Source organism: Dasypus novemcinctus, chromosome 17, assembly GCF_030445035.2.
Source record: "Dasypus novemcinctus isolate mDasNov1 chromosome 17, mDasNov1.1.hap2, whole genome shotgun sequence".
NCBI classification, from domain to species: Eukaryota; Metazoa; Chordata; class Mammalia; order Cingulata; family Dasypodidae; genus Dasypus; species Dasypus novemcinctus.
The window spans coordinates 37,028,474-37,041,403 of record NC_080689.1 but is presented as its reverse complement, the minus strand read 5'-3'; the positions used below and the strand labels follow the sequence as shown (position 1 = coordinate 37,041,403).

The window sequence follows — 12,930 nt, the reverse complement described above, 5'->3', positions numbered from 1 at the left end:
GGAATAAGATGTCTGCTCTCCCCACTCATACTTACCTTTGTATTGACATCCTAACCAGTGTGTATTAGTCAGTCAAAGAGATGCTGATGCAAAATGCCAGAAATTGGATGGTTTTTATAAAGGGTATTTATTTGGGGTAGGAGCTTACAGATACCAGGTCATAAAGCATAAGTTACTTCTCTCACCAAAGTCTATTTTCATGTGTTGGAGCAAGATGGCTGCCGACGTCTGCAAGGGTTCAGGCTTCCTGGGTTCCTCTGGGCTCAGCTCCTTTGTTTTCTCTACAAGGTCAACTGTAGACTATGAGGATCTCTAGGCTTTGCCTCTCTCCACAAGGTCAGCTCTAGACTATTAGGCAAGCAGCTCTGTCTGTCTCCCTGGGGCTCCATCTTAAGACTTCAGCATCAAACTCCAACATTAAGAACCCTCCAACTCTGTCTTTTGCCATGCCTTTTATCTGCCATGCCTTTTATCCCCAAGGGGTGGGAACTACTGACATGGCCCAATCAAAGCCTTAATCATAATTTAATCACACCCAGGTATAGACCAGATTACAAACATAATCCAATATCTACTTTTGGAGTTCATAACCATATCAAACTGCTACCGAGTGCAATAAGGCAAGGAAAAAAATACTGATTGGTAAGGAGGAAGTTAACTGTTTCTGTTCACAGACAATAAGCAAAATGCAAACACACATACATACACCCCCCCCCCAAGGAGTCTATCAAAACAAAAAAAAACAAAAAAAAACACAAATAAAACTAACAAGTGGCTTTAGCAAGGTTGCAGGAAATAAATTCAATTTACAAAAATCAATTGCATGTCTATACCAGCAATGAACTGGAAATTGACATTTTAAGACAGTGCCACTTACAATAGCACCCAAAACCATGAAATACTTAGGTAAAAGTCTAACAAGATATGTGCAATACGTACATGCTAAAACATTTAAAAAATCAAAAATAATTAAAATGAATGATGCAACATGACCATGTATTGGAATACTCAATATTGCAAAGATGTCAATTCTTCCCATATTGATTTTAAATTCAATGCAAATCAAAGTCTCAGTTCTGTAGAAATTGATAAGCTGTTTTTTATGGAAAAACAAAGGAATCAATAGCAAAAACAATTTTTTTTTTTAAATCAAAGTTGAAAAATTCATACTCCTTAATTTCCAGACTTACTATAAAAGTACCCAAATCAAGACAATGTGGTACTAGTGATAGATAAGTGGAACAAAGTGAAAGTTCAGAAATAAACCAACACATACTTGGTCAATTTTCTTGAAAGGTGACAAGAAAATCAATGAAGATAGGGTAGTCTTATCAACAAATGATGCTGAAACAAAGGACATCTATTTGCAAAAACATGAACTTGATCCTAACCTAGCAGTATATAAACATTAGCCCAAAATTAATCAACATAAATATAAAACCTAGAACCATAAGATTTCTTAAAGAAAACATGACAAAATCTTTCCAACTTGTGATTAGATAAGACACAAGAAACAGGGAAACGGATGTGGCTCAACCAACTGGGCTCTCATCTACCATATAGGAGGTCCAGGGTTCGATGTCCAGGGCCTCCTGGTGAGGGCAAGCTGGTCCATACAGCACACTGTCCAGTGCAGAGTGCCAGCCCACGCTGGAATGCAGCCCAGCACAGGAGTGCCGCACTGCACGGGAATGCCGCCCTTCACGGGAAAGCCGCCACACGCAAGAGTGCCAGCTGACACGGAGAGCTGGAGCTACAAGATGATGCAACAGGAGACAAACAGGAGAGAAAATAAAATGACGTAGGAGAACAGGAAAGCTGAGTGGCGCAGGAAATTAATTGCCTCTCTCCCACTCTGGGAGGTCTCAGGATTGATTCCTGGAGGCACCTAATGAGAATACAAGCAGACACAGAAGAACACACAGCAAATGGACACAGAAAGCAGACAACAGAGGGAAGGGATAAATAAAATAAATCTTAAAAAAAAAAAAAAAAAAGACACAAGAAACAGAAATCCAAAGGAAGAAAAAAGCCAGAATTCAATAAAAATAACAAACTTCTTTCCAAAAGATAGTTTTAAGTAACAAGCTTAAGTAACAAGGATGTAAAGCAACTACAACTCTCACACACAGACAGTAGAAATGAAAAACAGTAAAGCCACTTTGGAAATGAGTTTTGCAGTTTCCTATAAAAAGAAGCATACCTATTTAATATAACCTAGCAATTCCACACTTCTTTTAAAACTTGTACACAAATGTTTTTAGAGGCTTTATTTACAAATGTCAAAAACTGAAAGCAACCTGAATGTCCAAATGGTGAATGGATAAAAATTTAAAAACAAAAACAAAAAACTGTGGTACATCCATATAATGGAATATATTACTACACCCAAGAACATGAATGTATCTAAAATATATTGTGCTAAAGCTACATAATGTATGATTTTATTTATGCAACATTCTGGAAAACAGAAAACTATAGGGAAAGAAAATAGATCTGTACTTACCAGGGATTGAGGACTGGAAGGAGAGTATTGACTACAAGGGGAGTAAGTTGTAGCAGTGGTTATCAAAAGTATGCTTATCCAACATCATACTATATACCTAAAAACTGGACATCTAAAAAAAAAGGTTAATTTTACTGTATGTAAACTATACTTCAAATTTCTTATGTTATAGAAGGTTAGCCCTAGGACTGAATAACAAGTTGAAATTGGCTTTTTATGGTAATAGCAACAAATACTGAAAAACATAACCCACATTTTGTTGCAAAATGAATCTGAGCTCTCATGGCATGTTGTGAGATGTGTATAAGCTTATAAAGGAATAGTAAAGATTCCAGGACTCTTCTCATTGAATTCATGTAACGTCATCTTCTTTTATATAAATTGGTGAGGTCGTTATGCTGGAAAAGATTACAATCCTAAATTTAGTATTAGTAACTGCAGGAGTTTTGTCATTCTCAACTTCCTTCTTCAGAAGCGCTTCCACCAAGCATTGAAAAGGTCACATGACTATCTGATTCCCATTTCTTCCAAGAGAGCAATTTGACTAAACTAGCCAGCAGTTTTGCGGCAACAGCTATAGTGAATATTGCAGGATCACAAACATAAAGTTTTAAGCCTTTCACATGGACTAACATCTCACACATAGATCAATGACTTCCTCCAGGTCAAATTGTTATCAGGGGTTTTCATTCTCTCTCAAGAATAAATATTTCCCACAAGAATCAGTCAAGGGAAGTGGACTTGGCCCAGTGGATAGAGCATCCGCCTACCACATGGGAGGTCCGTGGTTCAAACCTCGGGCCTCCTTGACCCGTGTGGAGCTGGCCTATGCGTAGTGCTGATGTGCGCAAGGAGTGCCATGCCACGCAGGGCTGTCCCCCACGTAGAAGAGTCCCACGCACAAAGAGTGTACCCCGTAAGGAGAGCCACCCAGCACGAAAGAAGTTCAGCCTGCCCAGGAATGGGTGCCACACACACAGAGTGCTGATGCGGCAAATGACGCAAACCACAAAGAGACACAAATTCCCGTGCCACTGATAACAACAGAAGCGGACAAAAAGAAGAACATGCAGCAAATGGACACAGAGAACAGTCAACTGGGGCAGGGGAGGAGGGGAGAGAAATAAATAAATAAATGATTAAAAATAAATTTAAAAAAAGAATCAGTCAAGAGTTTCAAGTCTTGCCCTTTGGGAAGCCAGGAAAATTCTGCATGAAGAATAATTTCACATTTTGCCCACTTTTTACAAACACCTTGGAAAAGATAATTCAAAACCTTGGCTCTAATGTGAGCTTCAAAGCAGCAGATTAGACTTTGAAAATTACTAGCCAAGTCTTAGCACTTGTTTTAGTTTGCCAAAGGGCTCCCGATGCAAAGTACCAGAAATGGGTTGGCTTTACTAAAGGAGATTTATTTGGGTGTAAAAAATTACAGTTCCAAGGCCATGAAAAGTCCAACTCAAGGCACCATTAGCAACACCTTCTCACCAAAGTCAGCTGCCATGTGTTCAAGCAAGATGGGTGCCAATCTCTGCAAAGGTTTGAGCTCAGCTAATGGCAACTGGCTTGTCTCTTTCCAAGCCTCTTATATCAGTTTCTGCTGTTCCACTTTCTTCCCAAATTCAGTTGTAAGCTTTCAGGCATATTGCATGTCTGGTCTCCTTTTGAGCTGCTCTATGAGCCCAGCCACTTCCAGGATCTGTGCTTAAGCAATGCTCTCTCACACTGAAACAAATATGTTGGCTCCCTTTTTCTTCTCTATCTGAGTCTGTGCCTCCCTTTATATCTGGCCCAGCAAGAGGGCGGAGTCTCAACATGAATCATGCCCCACTGACATAGTCCAATCAAAAGCCCTCAAGTGATAACACAAAGCAATCTAACCAAATGCCCTTTAACTGAATTTAATGGATTCAAAGGGTATTGCACCCATAGGAATAGGTTAGTTCAAACAATTTTTTGTTTTTGGGATTCACAACATAATTTCAAACTATCACAACACTAATGCATGCCAATGTGCTGCAACAGACAGCAATGATTTCTTTACTGAAGCAGCAAAACTGTGTGTTGCCAAGCATCTCAGGATCTCCATCAGAATAGACTATCAAAATGTTGCTAAGCAAAGAAACTTTCATTATTTGAAGGATGTCAGCCTCTCCAGTTTCAAAAAAAGGGGATGGGATTCATAAAATAGGAATTCTTTGATGGTGTCAGTATGCAAATAGTGATTAAAATCAGAGGCTAGCAACATTGAGAAACACTGGAATGTTCATCCTGCTGAAAGTTTAAAGAAAGTCACATGGCTGCTAATTCCTCTATGAACTCCTGCCAAATATGAAGAAATGTCAGTAGTTCTAGTGAAAATGATGTTATCTGACAGAGGCAGTGCTTCAATTTTCTTTCTTTGCTCTAAATCATAAACAGCTAATGACTTTCATGATTATCAGTTTCACTAAGGTCTCCCCAGTTGTAGAGGGCTTCTTTTGCTGGGTAGTACAAGAGGCAAATGCATAGGATGCTCAAAGATAAGTCTTTGTTCATCAATTCCAACTTCCAACCTTTTCAATTTGAACTTTCCCCTCCTTAATGAAAGAGCCACATTTTTTCATGGCAAGTCAGGACTGACAGCACTTCACACCTGTATATGGGAATAAATATATAAGGAGATACCTGAAACTTAGTTTTGACATTTTTAAACCTAAACTATGTCAAATAATGCCAGGGTATACTTCTCATTGTTAACAGGAAACTAGTCTAGATATCTACTCATAACATGGTAAAAATGGCCATGTACAGTACCTGTGCCTACCTGTACCTGACCACATAAAGTAGCATCCCATTCCACTCATCCTTTATTTGGCATGAAATATACACTTAATATTTTGACACACTAGAAAATAATTGCTAAACTGGTCTTCTTATAAAGAAAGAAATATCACATATCTGGTTTTAGACTCTCTGATTTACCACTATGAATTTAGGGATGTCATATAGTGAACACACAAAAAATAGCGATCATTAAGAATCACTGATGTGACATTTTATCTTTGAGAAGAATATCAGAATGGATTCAGAAGAAAAAATTTAAATCTCATTTGTAATTATTATTCTCTTATGCCCTCATCCAATTCATTTTTCATTCATACATTGATTTTAAACTAGTGGTTCTTAACCCTGGCTACACATTACAATCACCTCAGAAGCTCTTAAAAACTGATGATGACTTCAGGACCTTGTGTTAGGCAACAGTTTCTTAGACTTTACACCCAAAGAACAAGCAACAAAAGAAAAAATAGATAAATGGGACCTCATCAAGATAAAAAAAAAACTTCACATCTCAAAGCACTTTAGCATGAAAGTAAAAAGACAACATACACAAAATGGGAAAAAATATTTGAAAACCATGTTTTAGTTTGTTGAAGGCTGCCAATGCAAAATACCAGGTAGGCTTTTATAATGGGAATTTATTAAGGTAAAAGCTTACAGTTCTGAGGCTGTGAAAATGTCCAAATCAAGGCATCATCAGAGATGATGTATCACCAAAGGTCAGCTGCCGGCAATCCTAAAGCCTGGACTCCTGCCAAATGGTAAGGCAAAATGGTTGCTGGCCTCTGCCTTCTCCTCCAGCCTAACATTCTCCCAGAGCTCAGATGTAGGTCATCACACATATGGCTCCCCTCTCCCCTTTCACTTCCTAAGCCTCACTGCTTCAGCTACACCACTAATCCTAGCCTCCGGCCTCTCTCTTAGCCTCTTGGGGCTTTTCTGTCTTCCTGCAGCTGCAAGCAATCTTAGAGTCCTCTCTCACATGGCAGGAAAAAATGGCAGCTTTTCCTCTCCCCTCTCCTCAGTTTATATAAGACTCCATTAAAGGAGTCTAATCAATCTAATCAAAGGCCCTATTCGCAATGGATTTACAAGGACAGGAATGGGTAGGATTTTCCAGGGTCCACAAAAGACTAAAACCAGGATAACGCATATCCAATAAAGGCTTAATGTCCAAACTATATAAAGAAATCCTTCAAATTAACAAAAAGACAAATAATCCAGTTTAAAAATGGGCAAAAGACTTGAATAGAAATTTCTCCAAAGAAGATATACAAATGGCAAGAAAGCCCATGAAATGATGCACAACATCAGGGAAACGCAAATCAAAATCATCATGAGAAACCACTTCACACCCATTAGAATGGCTATTTTAAAAACAGAAAACAAAAAGTACTGGAGAGGGAAGCGACTGTGGCTCAACTAGTCGGGCTCCCATCTACGTATGGGAGGCCCAGGGTTCGCGTCCCAAGGCCTCCTTGTGAAGGCAGGCTCACCTGTCAGCACTACAGAGTGCCGCCCAGCCCACCAGTGCCGCGGAGAGCTGACTAAGCAAGGTGATGCAACAAAAAGGGAGACAAGCAAAAAAAAAAAAAAAAGAGCACGCAGCGAATGGACACAGAAAGCAGACAACAAGCAAGCCACAAGGGGAGAGGAAATACATACATAGAAGAACACACAGCGAATGGACAAAGAGAGCAGACAGCAAGCAAAAAAAAAAGCCATGGCAGGGGGATAAAAAAATAATAAACTTTTTAAAAATATATTGGAGAGGACGCAGAGAAATGGGAACACTGGGGAGTGGATGTGGCTCAAGTGGCTGTGTGCATGCTTCCCATGTATAAGGTCCTGGGTTCGATCCCCAGTACCTCCTAAAAACAAATGAAAAAACCAACTTTCATTGGGGAGCAGATGTTGCTTGGTGGTTGAGTGCCTGCTTCCCATATATGAGGTCCTGGGTTCAATCTCTGGTACCTCCTAAAAATAAACAAACAAAAAGAAAGAGGAATATGTTTCATTGTTGGTGGGAATGTAAAATGGCACAGTCGTGGAAGACAGTTTAGTGGTTCCTTAGAAAGCTAAGAATAGAACTACCATATTACCTAGCAATCCTACTACTAGGTATATACACAAAATAATTGAAAGCAGGGGCTCAGATATTTGCACACCAATATTCATAGTGACAGTATTCACAATTGCCAAAAGATGGAAGCAACCCAAGTGTCCATCAACCAATGAATGGATAAATAAATCATGGTATATACATATATATAAATGAATTTTTCAGCCATAAAAAGGAATGAGGTACACACAACATGGATGAACTTTGCAGACATCATGTTGAGAGAAATTAGTCAGACACAAAAGGACAAACACTATATAATATCCCTGATTTGAAATCATTAGAATAAGCAAACTCAGAGTCAGAATCTTGAACAAAGCTTACCAGGGGACAGGGTGGAGATAGGAAATGAGAAGTTAAAGTTTAAAATGCATTGGGGTCCTATTTGGAACAACAGAAATGTTTTGGTAATGGATGGTAGTGACAGTAGAACATTGTAAACATAATTTGCAGCACTGAAATAGATACATATCTGAGCATGGCTAAAAGAGGAAGTGTTAGATTGTATATATGATAACAGAATAAAAAGTTTTTAAAAATCCATGGGAGTATATTACACAGTGAATTCTCAAACTGGGGACTATAATCAAAAGTGTAATTCTTAAAAAATTTTTAGTTCCACATCCATGCACCAAATGCACCAAATACAAACACTCCAAATGTACAGTATTAGGGCGGTATATGAAAATCTACATTTTATGTCTATTAGAGAAGTTGAAGGTTTATTAAAGAAAGAAAAAAGAAAACTGCTGATGGGCCCCACCCCAGACAAATGAAATCCAGATCCTTAGGGCAGACCTGAGCATTACTATTTGTTTTTAAATTCTCCTATGATTCTAATATTCAGGCAGGGTGTGAACCACTGAGCCAAATAAGCTAGGCATTGTTCCTGATCTTTAAAAACTGAAGTATGCATAAGTGTGTATATATTTTTAGATACTGTTATACAAAGATGATTAAAGCATACCTCTTAATGCTCTCAGTACATTTTAATGTACCTTAACAACATTATGACAAATACTTTCTTAGGGTGCTATGACAACACAGAAAAGATACAGCCACCCTAATAATGGCTGGGGGAGAAGGTAGGTAGTGATGTAATGAAAAAGATTTCTGGTGGTGGTAATAAATGGCTAAGTAGAAATAAACTAAGGAAAAGGATGGTGGGGAGGAAATTTAGGAACCAGGCACAGGAGATAACAAGAGAGGTAGGAAACAAGATTAAAACAGAGAATCCGCATACTTCAGTGTTCCCAATAGAGTACTATGCAGGAAATGAAAAAGATTAAATAAGAAATTTTAGCAGAGAAAGAACATGGGAGGTCAATGCCATGTTAAGGAGTTTGAGCTTTATCCTATAAGTGATGGACAGTGATGTTTTAAGGAGGGGAAGCACATGGTCAGGCTGCATTTAGGTAGATCTCTGGAAGCCATAAGGAAGACAGATATGAATTAAAAAGAACTGAGCACTTACTATGTGTCAGGCAATATGCTGCTGAGCACCTCACATTATCTCACTTGATTCTCCCACCACAACTCTGCTAGGTATCCTTATCTTATTTTATGAAGAAATTGAGTAACTTGTCCAAGTCACATATTCATTAAGGCATAAAGAAAGGATTCAAAATAATGTTGACCCCTGAAGCCTAAACCTTTAACGTCTAAGATGAATGGATTGGGAGAGGAGCACTAAGAAGCAACAGAGGGGGAAGCGGACTTGGCCCAGTGGTTAGGGCATCCATCTACCACATGGGAGGTCCGCGGTTCAAACCTCGGGCCTCCTTGACCCATGTGGAGCTGGCCCATGTGCAGTGCTGATGCGCGCAAGGAGTGCCGTGCCACGCAGGGGTGCCCCCCACGTAGGGGAGCCCCACGTGCAAGGAGTATGCCCTGTAAGGAGAGCCACCCAGCGCGAAAGAAAGTGCAGCCTACCCAGGAATGGCACTGCACACACAGAGTTGACGCAGCAAGATGACGCAACAAAAAGAAACACAGATTCCCGTGCCACTGACAACAGAAGCGGACAAAAAGAAAAAACAAGAACACACAGCAAATGGACACAGAGAACAGACAATTGGGGGTTGGGGGGGGAAGGGGAGAGAAATAAAAATAAATCTTTAAAAAATAATAATAAAGCACAAAAGTTTAAAAAAAAGAAAAAGAAAAAGGGGACAGATTCCAGAAATATTTAAAGGTTTTAAAATTTCAAAAGCTGGCAGCGGACTTGGCCCAATGGTTAGGGCATCGGTCTACCACAGGGAGGTCCACGGTTCAAACCCCGGGCCTCCTTGACCTGTGTGGAGCTGGCCCATGCGCAGTGCTAATGTGTGCAAGGAGTGCCATGCCACGCAGGGGTGTCCCCCGTGTAGGGGGGGTCCCACGCGCAAGGAGTGCGCCCCATAAGGAGAGCCGCCCAGCGCGAAAGAAAGTGCAGCCTGCCCAGGAATGGTGCCGCTCACACAGAGAGCTGACACAAGAAGATGATACAACAAAAAGAAACACAGATTCCCGTGCAGCTGACAACAACAGAAGAGGACAAAGACGACGACGCAGCAAATAGACACAGAGAACAGATAACTGGGGTGGGGGGGAGGGGGGGAAGAAACATAAATAAATAAACCTTTAAAAAATTTTTCTCAAAAGCTCATGATTCCATGGAGCCTAGAGTGATTACAACTGAAAACGGGAGGATTGCATCCAGCATCCAGGTGGAATCTGACCCTCCTCTTGACATAGAGGTGCAATGGACACAACCAATCCAATGTCCACATAGAAGAGGTGGCATTGGATTGGGAAAAGTGGACATAATGGACAAAGGGTATGGGGAAAGGCAGGAAGAGATGAGAGGTGGAGGCGTCTTCGGGACATGGAGCTGCCCTGGATGGTGCTTCAGAGGTAATCACCGGACATTGTAAATCCTCACAGGGCCCACTTGATGGAATAGAGGAGAGTATGGGCCATGATGTGAACCAATGTATATGAGGTGCAGAGGTGCCCAAAGATGTACTTACCAAATCCAATGGATGTGTCATGATGATGGGAACGAGTGTTGTTGGGGGGGGGGAGAGGGGGGGTGGGGGGGTGGGGTTGAATGGGACCTCACATATATATTTTTATGTAATATTATTACAAAGTCAATAAAAAATAAAAAAATTTAAAAAAAAAAAAGCTCATGATTGACTGATAGGAGAATAAAGGAGAAGAAAAAGCCAAAATATAATTATGTTCCTTAACTTGGGAGACTAATGGGTAGTGGTACCATGCAGCATCTCTGATGAGGAACAATGAATTGAAACATTCAAGTGAAGACTTCTGGAAGACAGTACACATAGAAATGAAACCGGAGGGAGTAAAAGGTTGGAAATGTAGTCATCAACAAATAGGTGGTAGTTAAAACCATGAGATTGCTCAGGGAAGACATGAAGAAAGAACAGAAGTGGGCTCAGGATAAAACCTGAGAAAACATCAGGGACAGATAAAAGCTCACAAAGATGATGAGATGACAAAGTCAGAAACATAAGGTAACCAAAAGCTAAGGCAGTAGACGTGACAACATTTGGAAACAGGGTAATGAGGATGGTAGTGTGAGCAGGTAAGGGATAGAAAGGAATGAAAGAGGATACATGCCTATACTGATTTATCTCCTCCTCCTCTTACTTTTTAGAGTTTCAATTCTCTGGAATTTTAAGGTTAGAAAACAAAATCCCTAGAATGAAAAAGTTAATACAGTAATATGCACTTTAAAATCAGAGCACATCAAAAATTGCCAAGAACATATTTTATAAAACAGCGTTAAACCGACACAGATCCTTAGTTTTTAAACCTGTATCAATCTTTAAGCTCTCTGGGAGTCTAGTGAGGAAAATTAAACAAGTATAGCTATTTGTAATTTGCTTTAAGCAATAGAATTTCTGAAATGATTCTTATAAATTTTATCAGCATAAACTTTATCAGATTGTGAACCATCTTGTAGGCATCTGTTTTAGTTTCCTGTCTGCTAAAACAAATACTACACAATAGCCTGGTTTAAAACAGGAATTTATGTCTCACGGTTTTGAGGCCAGGAAAACTCTAAATCAAGGCATCAGCAAGGCAACACTTCCTCCCCAATGACTGTGGCATTCTGGGCAGGCTATCAATCTTCAGGTCCTTGGCTTTTCTGTCCATGGCAATGCACATGGCAGTACATGTGGCAGAGTCTTCTCCATCTTCTGGGGTTATAGTGACTTCCAGCATCTTCTCCTTGTGGCTTTCTCTGTGTCCAGTTTCCTTTCCTTAAGCCATATTGGATCAAGGCCCACTCTCATTCAGTTTGGACACACCTTAACCAATAACATCTTCAAAGGTCCTATTTATAAATAGGTTCACATCGACAGGGCTATAGGTTGGGACCTCATTATGCGTTTTGTGGGGGATAGGATTCAATTCTCAAAAGTATCATACAGTAAATTAAATTAATAAAGAAGCATTTTATAAAGTAAATAACTTTTATGTTTGGCTTTTATGTTTTAGATATTGATCTACTTTAAGACAAGTTATACAGAAGGTTGCCCAATATATCACAAGACCACATGGCATAACTAATCTAAACCTTACTATGATGTCAGAAACTGTTAAATACTCTATGTTCATCATCTCACATAATACCAAAAATTATGCCCAGTATATAGACTATAACTAAATTTCAGAGAACAACATTATCTGGTTTGCTTATAAATGGTGAATCTGTAATCTCAACCTACAGTGGCTTCAAATCTCATGCTCTCAATCACTACTCCCAGTAGTACTTTCCTAAATAATCTTTCAATAATTCCCCCTAACCACTCTTCCCCTTATCAGAACAAAGTACAAGGTGACATCTAATGGGTAAGAGAATAAGTCCTTGATTCATCACACCAAAAGTCTTCAAAGCTCATATAGAAACTAGGGAGAGAATGCCTCCAAAAGTAATGAGTACTCAAAACTAACACTTATTCTAAATTTACAGTTATTTTTACCTCAAAACCAAGTGTTTCATAATTGTGAGTTCAGCCCACATTGATTTTTAAAATTTTATATATTATATGGAAATTATCCTGAAAAACACTCAAAATGAAAACTGAAGTCTTAGTATTTTATACCAGAACAAAAACAGACTTGCAAACAATCTTGAAGAGGTTTCCTCAAACATCTGAAACATTCTAAAACAGAATGGTTTGACAGTCATTTTCTCTGTGCATTGCCCTTCAGTGTACCCTATCCCACCCTTCCTCTTCTGATTAGAAAATTTAAAACATTCTTAAAACAAATAGTAAGATGGCACATAACTATCCACTGCTACATATTTGTACAATGATTCTAGAGAATAACTAAGCCATTAGCTAGTTTGTCAGGTATCAAAATTATATAAATGAAATTGATACCTTTGTCAGGTATCAAAATTATATAAATGAAGTCATATTTTACATTTTACATTTGGAAAACAGATAATGCAAGTTTT

The 12,930-nt window shown here is 39.2% G+C and overlaps 2 protein-coding genes across 2 annotated transcripts in view; one reads left to right on the top strand and one right to left on the bottom strand.

Moving 5' to 3' along the window:
* Positions 1–12,930, bottom strand: part of STON1 (stonin 1) — a 136,391-nt gene that overhangs the window by 23,864 nt on the left and 99,597 nt on the right. The window lies entirely within an intron of this gene.
* LHCGR (luteinizing hormone/choriogonadotropin receptor) overlaps positions 1–12,930 on the top strand; it is a 121,495-nt gene that overhangs the window by 105,481 nt on the left and 3,084 nt on the right. The window lies entirely within an intron of this gene.